The sequence below is a fragment of the Dama dama genome, chromosome 23 (assembly GCF_033118175.1).
Source record: "Dama dama isolate Ldn47 chromosome 23, ASM3311817v1, whole genome shotgun sequence".
Taxonomy (NCBI): domain Eukaryota; kingdom Metazoa; phylum Chordata; class Mammalia; order Artiodactyla; family Cervidae; genus Dama; species Dama dama.
Genome location: NC_083703.1, coordinates 44,878,489 through 44,887,386, shown reverse-complemented (window position 1 = coordinate 44,887,386; position 8,898 = coordinate 44,878,489). Strand labels below are relative to the sequence as shown.

Below are 8,898 nucleotides of genomic sequence, written 5' to 3'. Positions count from 1 at the left end.
AAGTCCTGTTTTCATGGGTTGGAGCATCTTTGATGGGCCGGGTAAGACCTGTGTGTTCATTTTGGCCTCATCTATCCATCTGCTCTTTTTAAAGGTTTTGCAGGAAAGCATGAGGGGCTTTAGAAATGAACTGCCCAAACATTCAAGCTGGAAATGGACACTTGGGGTTTTCCAGGTGGTTAGGAGCCGGACAGGCGGAGAGAGGGGCCGGAAGGGGAAGCCTATGGACAAAGGAGGATGGGCAAGTGTCCTCAGGGGTCGTTTGTCGGGGTGGGAGGGTTTCAGGCACCAGTGGGGACTTCCCCTGCACAGTCGGTGAAGCTGGTTGGAGAGTGGCAAATGATGACAGCAATTCACAAGGTCAGCAGTTTAGTTCTGCCGCTCCATCCGTACTAATCCTTCATTTGGTGGTGAGGACTTTGCTTTGGGCCTGACTCTGTGATGGCGCAAATCCATTACCCTGGTCCTGATCCCCAGAGGCTGCACGTGTATGGTTCCTTGGTGGCCCAGCAGAAGCAAGCGGGTTCTGGGTTCCTGTATCTTTGGGAAGGCAAAAGGTTTTGTTGTCAGTCTTGTGTGAGCTAGATTTGTATCCATTACTTGCTTCTCTTTAAAAAAAAAAAATTTTTTTTTCAGTTGAAGGATAATTGCTTTACAGAATTTTGTTGTTTTCTGTCAAACATCAACATGAATGAGCCATAGGTGTATATATGTCCCCTCTGCTTCTCTTTAACGGGATGTGTGACGTGGGAGGCAGAGCATCACAGCGTGATTTTGGCCTCATCACCAACAAACACTTGTAAAATCACAAAGTGTAACACTGTGGAAAGTTAAGGCAGGTGGCCTTGTGATGTAATCCACAAACACACACCTTATTTGCTGAAGAGCCTTGCAGGGGAACGTTATCATTCAAGCAACACTTTGCCTTTGAACTGTCCTGACCATGCTCCAAGTCTTCGCACAGTCCCATCTGGTAATGGTCATCCTTTTTAAAATTTTATTTATTTATTTAAGGCTGTGCTGGGCCTTCATTGCTGCAAGCAGGGGCTACTCTCTAGTTGCAGTGCACGGGCTTCTCACCATACTGGTTTCTCTTGCTGTGGTGCACACGCTGTCAGGCGCACAGGCTTCAGTAATTGAGGCTCCCAGGCTTTAGAACAGGGGCTCAGTAGTTGTGGCCCACGGGCTTAGCTGCTCCATAATATGTGGGATATTCCCAAACCCATGTCTGCTTCATTGGCAGGCAGACTCTTTACCACTAAACTACTAGGAAAGCCCCATGGTCATAATCTAAAGGCAGCCTCTAATTATTACTCCCATGTTACAGATGGGAAGGCTGAGGTCAGGAGCTGTTTACGAACATACAACAGCTAGCACTTTCTGAGCAGTTATTATGTTCCAGGCTTTGTTCTGCTCACTCATGGGTATCAACTAATTTCATCTTCAGTCAAACCTGGGAAGTAGGGACTAGTATTATTTTCATTCTACAGATGAAGCAGTGAAGCACAGAGAAGTTAAACAAGTTGTCCAAGGTCACACAGCTAACGACTGGAACCTGGTTATTCTTCAGCTCCTCTGATCCTAACTGCTCTGCTGAGCTGTGTTTGTCACTACCTGCGGCTGAATTACACTTGTGTGTTTACACATCTGCATGTCTTTACAGAGTTTGGGCTGCTTTTTGACTGAAATCGTTTATTTCATTCACATCTTTAGAAATCCTGGTGCCCACACAGCTCTGTGTCCTGGCGTGGAGCTGATGTTCAGAACATGTTTGCTCGAGAATTCTCAAGGCTCCTAGATGGTAAGTATTCATGCTCCCATTTGAAATCAGACTTCTGACTCTTCTTTGAAATGTGGTTTCATGGTTTACTTTTTGTCAAAAATAGGTCAACTTGTTTTCCGAATGATACAGTCCTTGTTGTCCCAATTCCAACTGGGAGTATGGATTAGACTGCTAGAATGTTCAAGAATAGCCAAGACAAGGAAGCAACCTAAGTGTCCATCAGCAGACTAATGGATAAAAAAGATGTGGTATATATACACAGTGGAATATTGCTCAGTTGTAAAAAAGAATGAAATAATGCTGTTTGCATCAATGTGGATGGACTTACAGGGCATTAAGCTAAGTGAACCAGGTCAGGCAGAGAAAGGCAAAAGACTGTATGATATCATTTATATGTGCAATCTAAAAAGATACAACTAACGAAGCAGTAGCAGACTCATAGAGAACATACTAGTGGTTACCAGGGTAATTTAGGGGTAAGAGAGTATGAGGTACAAACTACTATGTATAGAATAAATAAGCTACAAGGACATATTGTACAGCACAGGGTATTTAACCAATGTTTGATAATTACTATAAATGGAATATGATCTTTAAAAATTGTGAATCACTGTTTTGTACACCTGAAACTTACATAATATTGTATATCAACTATACTTCAATTACAAAAAAAAAAGAGAGAGTACTCTGACCACAGGCATTCTCCTTGCTCCAAAGCCCTTCATTCTCTGGGCCACCTATGGAATGACTGAGTCCTCTCCTCTATCCATCCCCCCAACTCCCAGCTCACATTCTGCAGCTTCTAATCCCCAAAGAAGTTGAGGATTCTAGGCTCCCTTAGGAATCCCTGAATGCTTTAAAAGGTTTCTAAATATGTTAAAATGTTTTTATTGCTTAACCTATTTAAAAATTGATTGGTGAGGGCAGAAGTCAACAAAAAGTCTTCACAAACCAGAAGTTGCTTCACTTTGCATTTCCATTTCTCTCCCCTAGGTCTTTCCCTTCCCTGATGTTTCCAGTGTTCACAACAACGTTAACATCACCGGCGTATAAACAGCTCTTTCCTGTTCCAAGAGCCAGAGAAGCAGTCCAGGAAAAATGGATGGAGGCTATAAATAGGACAATTTCAGAACATGAATTCTGCAAGGCCAGTAATCATGTGAAATTTTCTTTCAATGACACTGGGTATGTTTCCCCAGCTTGGTTTTTCTTTCTTTCCCAGCAAATTGCTCCAATGTTGACATGCTCTCATCTGCAGAGCCTATGGCATAGCATTTCCACCCTCTTGAGACTTCCTTTCAATTATCCAGAGATCCTGGGGCTTACGTGGTCCCAACGGCCGCCATCCTACTCCAAACATCAGGCAAAGAGAAGGAGAGCAGGGGTGCGGGAGTCAGGCTTGCGCTCTGTAGATGGATGTGTTCATTGGTGGGAATACCTCTCCTGGTCTGGGTACTGGACCACTGCCCTCAGGTCTGTAACCTTTGTGGTTCACAGTCATTGCTCGACACTAAAGGGGGTCCCGAGGTGGCTCCCTGGTAGACTGTTCCAGCTTTGCCTACAGCCTCCATGGGTGTGAGCCCTTCCAGAGTCGTAAATCCATTCACCCCCAAGCTGTCTTCCACCATGAGTACGTTGTCTTTCCTTAGAACCGTGGGTTGGAAGAACCTTCTCCGGGCTTGTCTCTTGAGGACATGCCAGATGCTCTGGGTCACCTCCAGGGCCCCAGCCTCCCCTTGAGTCCAGGGAACGTGCAGTCCTCTCAGTGCATCACAGTGGTTTGCTGTCTCCCACTTTCTGCAGCAACGTGGTGACTTAAATTCATGAATGTCACCTCACCATATCTTTTTATACTAGCAATCAAAACTAAATGCATTATCACAATAAAAAGATAATTTGGGGCTAAAAAATTAGCAAAGGTTGAAAAGCTGTGGGAAAGTAGATGTCCTCATGTGTTGTTTGTGGGGGTGTACACTGTCATGATAGTTTTGGGGGAAACTTGTCAGCCTGGACACAAAATCTTAGCAATATGGACCCTTGGGTGTTCAGTTCCACTTTCTGGAATTCATCCAATAAGAGGTCACAGTCACAAAAACTGAAAAGTAAGCATCATCATTACAGAAAAGACAAAAAGGAAGTAAGAGCCATGAAGGGCTGTTGGTGGGAGACTGGTGAGGTAAGTCCTGTTTTAGGTACACTGTGGACTACCAGGCGCCCATGAATGATGATGAGCTGATCCAGGTCTGTGTTTACATTTAGCAACATCCTGAGCATAGCACTGCTTGGCGGAAGGAGGTGATGAATCTCAGGGAGTCTGTCCTATTTCTGCAGCAAAACCACACACAGAGATGGGACCAGAGAGGGAGGTGTGGGGACGGCAAGAAGCCAGTATGCAGTTAGACAGGAACTCCTCTCCATTGTGGATTCATGTGGTTTCATGTGATTATGGTGCTTTAAAAACTGACTTCACATTTTTTAACGAAGATTACTTTTAATTTTTCATTGCCACTTGTGTGGTCGTGGTTCCTTATTGCTTGCCCTAGATAAAATTTTATGGACTCTTCCAATTGAATTTTCACAAAACCTCCTGAGGTGGGCATCACTGCAATCCCACCTATAAATAAAGCAAAGTGAATTGGAGTGATTTTCCAAGATCATAAAACCAGTGACCCCTGCAGCTAGAATTTGACGTGACCCTCTTGTCTACCCACAAATTATCCTTCATAATAAAAAAGTGGGATGATAACTATACATGCATGTATGCGTGTATATATTTAAAAAGAAGAAAGTTATTCACTAATCTTCATGAGTATTGGACAGTATTTAAACTCTTTATTCATAGCATTTCAAAAACAAACACATGCAGAGTGAAGCAAGGGGTTGCTGGGTTGTTTGCTTTTTGTTTTCCCTTCCTAGTGGCAGTCAAACGTGTCAGAGTTAATTCTCTGGTTATTAAAGATACAATAAAACTGAACAGTCTTCCCTTACAAGGAGTAAGCAACTCATTTCTGTTTTCTTGCTCACAGAAACTGTCTTTCCAAATATACCGATGAACGTATTTAAAAGAGGACTTGCTACCCTTATGCCTGCATGGGTAGAGGCTGCCTGTGCTGGGAAGGCAGGTGAGTCTGGGATGAAGGCCCTGTGGTCCCTTGGTCCCCCAGGTCCTGCCCAGAGGGAAGCATGGGTTGTTTGCTTTTTGTTTTCCCTTCCTAGTGGCAGTCAAACGTGTCAGAGTTAATTCTCTGGTTATTAAAGATACAATAAAACTGAACAGTCTTCCCTTACAAGGAGTAAGCAACTCATTTCTGTTTTCTTGCTCACAGAAACTGTCTTTCCAAATATACCGATGAACGTATTTAAAAGAGGACTTGCTACCCTTATGCCTGCATGGGTAGAGGCTGCCTGTGCTGGGAAGGCAGGTGAGTCTGGGATGAAGGCCCTGTGGTCCCTTGGTCCCCCAGGTCCTGCCCAGAGGGAAGCATGGATTCGCTCTTCCGCAGAGCGTTTATGGTGAGAACCAGGTGTTTAGTGCCTCTCCAAGGACCCAGAAAACATTGGCAGATGCGGGGGGAAAAAATAAGTGCTTCCTGCTATTCATGGGCTTTCCCACTTCTTGAAAGAAATACTCCACGTGCGTGTGCACACACCAACACACAGATGTGCACAAATATGATCTCATCTTCCTCCCAGGGATCAGAAGGGCCACAGCCCTCCCACCCTCATTTGCAATCAGGCCGGAAGTGCAAGACACACGGTTTCCTAATGATGGAGCTGGGATTAAAAATGAGGTTCACCTCCTGCCGGCTCATCACAGGGAGCCCTTCATGTGAAGGGCATGAGATGACCTCCAAACACAGCATTAAAATAGGGGCTGGACATGCTCAGGGGTGGGAGCTGTCCTGAAACCATGGAGAGAGTTGCACAGGGACCCACTAACTGGGGAGTCTGTGCAGAGTGCTCCCAGCAGTGATCAACGGAGCACTGGAGAGAAAGGCCACCTGGCGACCCCATCAGCTGCCCCTTCTCATCCTCAGATGGTCATGACATGACTGGGACCCTGCCCAGAGACTGGTCATTTGAAAACCTGGTGTGTCCTATGTGAAAGAGCCTCAGACTTGTATGTGCTTCACTCTTAGTTGTAAGATTCGAATCACCAGACACTATAGCAAATTTAGCTCATCTAATTTACATCTATGGAATTATATATGTATAAATAAATAGGTAAACATTTACATGTGTATTTGATATGATTTCTAGCTAAGCTTGGGGCTTCCCCTGTGGCTCAACAATAAAAAATCTGCCTGTAATGCAGGAGATTCAGGAGACCCTGGTTTGATCCCTGAGTTGGGAAGATCCCCTGGAGGAGGGCATGGCAACTCACTCCAGTATTCTTGCCTGGAGAATCCCATGGACTGAGGAGCCTGGTGGACTACAGTCCATGGGGTTGCAAACAGACATGACTGAAGCAACTGGCCATGCACAAACAGCTAAGCTTAGGTGCGCTGAACAATGAACTATTGAGAGGAAACATTGTCAGAGCTACAGGGAGAAAGTGGCAGCTTTCAACATTCTATTAGAAGGCAAGACAACTACTTCTTTGGTAGCGCAGTGGTAAAAAAAAGTCCATCTGCCAGTGTAGGAGATGGGGGTTGGATCCCTGGGTTGGGAAGATGCCCTGAAGCAGGAAACGGCCACCCACTCCAGTATTCTTGCCTGGGAAATCCCATGGACAGAGGGGCCTGATGGGCTACAGTCCATGGGGTCAGAAATAATCAGATACCACTGAGTGATTGAGCACTCATGCATTATTGTAGAGCTGGGCTCAACTTTCTAGCTATATTTGGCTGTTACTTAAGTTGCTGATGATTCTTAACGGTAAAATGATACAATAAAATAATAAGAGCTTCCTAATGTGAAACTAAATAAACAGTGTGGATAATGTACTTAGCAAAGTGTCTAGTGGGAAGGAAATGTGCCATAAAATTAAATAATATTGTTGTTATTATTACAGTGTTCTTGAGGAAGGTGGCAACATGATAAAGCAATATTAGAGACAAATGATTCTAATTGCATTGTGTAATAACTGACAGGAGATAGAAAACTCTGGAGGAAGGATTTTTGTGGAGCTGGGGGGTATCTGGAAGCTCCAGATTTTCCTATTTTCACATAGGAAATAATAACCTTTTCATTTCAGGTTGCTGCCATGACTACAAAGATAAATAAATAAAGAAGTCAACGATGAAAAACAAAACAAAAAAGCTATGTGATGGTGGAGATTATTGCTCTATTTGCCTTGGAGGCTAAACATATTGCCAAAAACATAGGTGTTCAGAGAAGAGTAAAAATCCTCCAAATTCTTCGAATTTTGTCTTTAAATGTTTAAGTACTGAGAAGCAGAGTATTTCCTGCCATCTCAGTGAACGAGGATGTCATCGTCCTCAGGGATTCCAGCCCTCCAGGGCATTCAGGAAGGAGAAGACCTGAGTTACATGGCGGCCATCAGCCTGTATGTAGCCATTCCCCACAGGGAGCCCTGAGGAGCTCAAGGTGTGAAGAGCACAGGACAGTGGCCCTAGATACAGGACTGATTTCAGTGAACCCAGACTCTTGCATCTTCCCATAAATAGAAAAGCGCTAAATTCCTTAACTTGAGATGTCTGTGTGTGCTCAGTTATGTCCGACTCATCTGTGGCCTGTGGCCTACCAGGCTCCTCTGTCCCTGGGATTTTCCAGGCAGGAATACTGGAGTGGGTTTCCATTTCCTTCTCTAGGAACTTGAGATATCTGGTTTTCTTTAATTCACAAAAATACTTTTGATGTTCAGATTAGCTACCTTTTGTTGCAAACTTCTATATAACCTGACTCCCCCCGCCCACCCCACCACCACCCCTATCCACCCCCCACTGCCACCCTGCCCCACACCACCACCCTCTACCTCCTAAGAGTAGTTTTCTCAGGATCATTTGAGATGCTGTCTTGTGGGCTTGAAGTTTTAAAAATTCCCACCAAATAAAATGTAACTCTCAACTTTTAGGGTGTGACTATGTTTTATGTTGACAGTACTTACCGCTCTGAAATCCTACTTTTCTTTTCCTGCCGAAGGAATATACTGGTAGGCAACCTTCCACCCCCCAACCCCCCTCCCCCCAATCCGGCTGGATCCTGACTCATTACCCTGAAGTTTTTGAGGTTGAGGTGGAGATGTACTGAAAAGATGTGAAAACTGGAAGCATGGCATAGTGTCAGCTAAAATAAAACTCACCCTCCCCGCCCACATTGCCTACGGGATCCAAAATGTGTTCCCTGATTTAGCATGGAAGTATTTACTCTGGTCACTGGCTTCTAAATTATCGTGGAAATGGACAATTCTTCCCTGATTCCTTCGGTTACAACCACGATCCTGCTGGCTTTTCCATTTGCTTTAAATGCCTGGGCGTGACAAGTGGGTACAACAGAAGCTCAGCTGTCTTTGATTGAATTCCATGCAATTGTCTGGCTAAGGAACCAGCATCATCAGTGTCACTTAACTTCGGATTGTTTCTAAGCATCTGTGAAAACCCTGGGGCGCTCAGACAGTATGACTTCACCCCTGGGGAGGGTTGGCTCACAGCCCTACTGCTTACAAACAGAAGGTGGTTAAACAAGCATTTTTCGAAAAGGCATATTTGGTGGCTGTAAACTGGAGCAATAAAAATTGCACAATCTAAAGGAAGGAACAGTTTGTTTTGCCCTGTTTATTGCCAGTTAAATGCCCAAAGACTTTAAAGTAACAGCAACAAGTATAAAGGAGGGGCAAAAAAATCAAATATAAAATTTTATGACCTTAAGATAAACCTATTGCTCTCGCCCTTCCAGAGTTTTACGAAACTTCCTACACCTTTTGGCACTTAAAACTACATGTAATATTTTACTCTGCAAATGCCGGCAAGGCATCATATAAAATTACAGCTGAAGGAGTGGAGGTGCTGTAAAATGGAACAGGAAAACTGAAAAGCTCCACACAGAGTGAAACAGTTGATGCTACATTCTCTCCAATAAAGTGAAATTCATTTGAAAAGGAAAAGAGTGGAATTGAGCATGTGCTTTATTTTCCCCTGGATAAAACCTTTTAA

The 8,898-nt window shown here is 44.2% G+C and overlaps 1 long non-coding RNA gene across 1 annotated transcript; it reads left to right on the top strand.

Moving 5' to 3' along the window:
• Nucleotides 1-1,712: 1,712 nt before the first annotated feature.
• LOC133044377 (uncharacterized) lies at nt 1,713-5,132 on the top strand. Its single transcript, XR_009689928.1, has 4 exons — nt 1,713-1,801; nt 2,777-2,968; nt 4,810-4,905; nt 5,110-5,132. It is a non-coding gene; the product is annotated as an uncharacterized LOC133044377 (long non-coding RNA).
• The last annotated feature ends 3,766 nt before the right edge of the window (nt 5,133-8,898 follow it).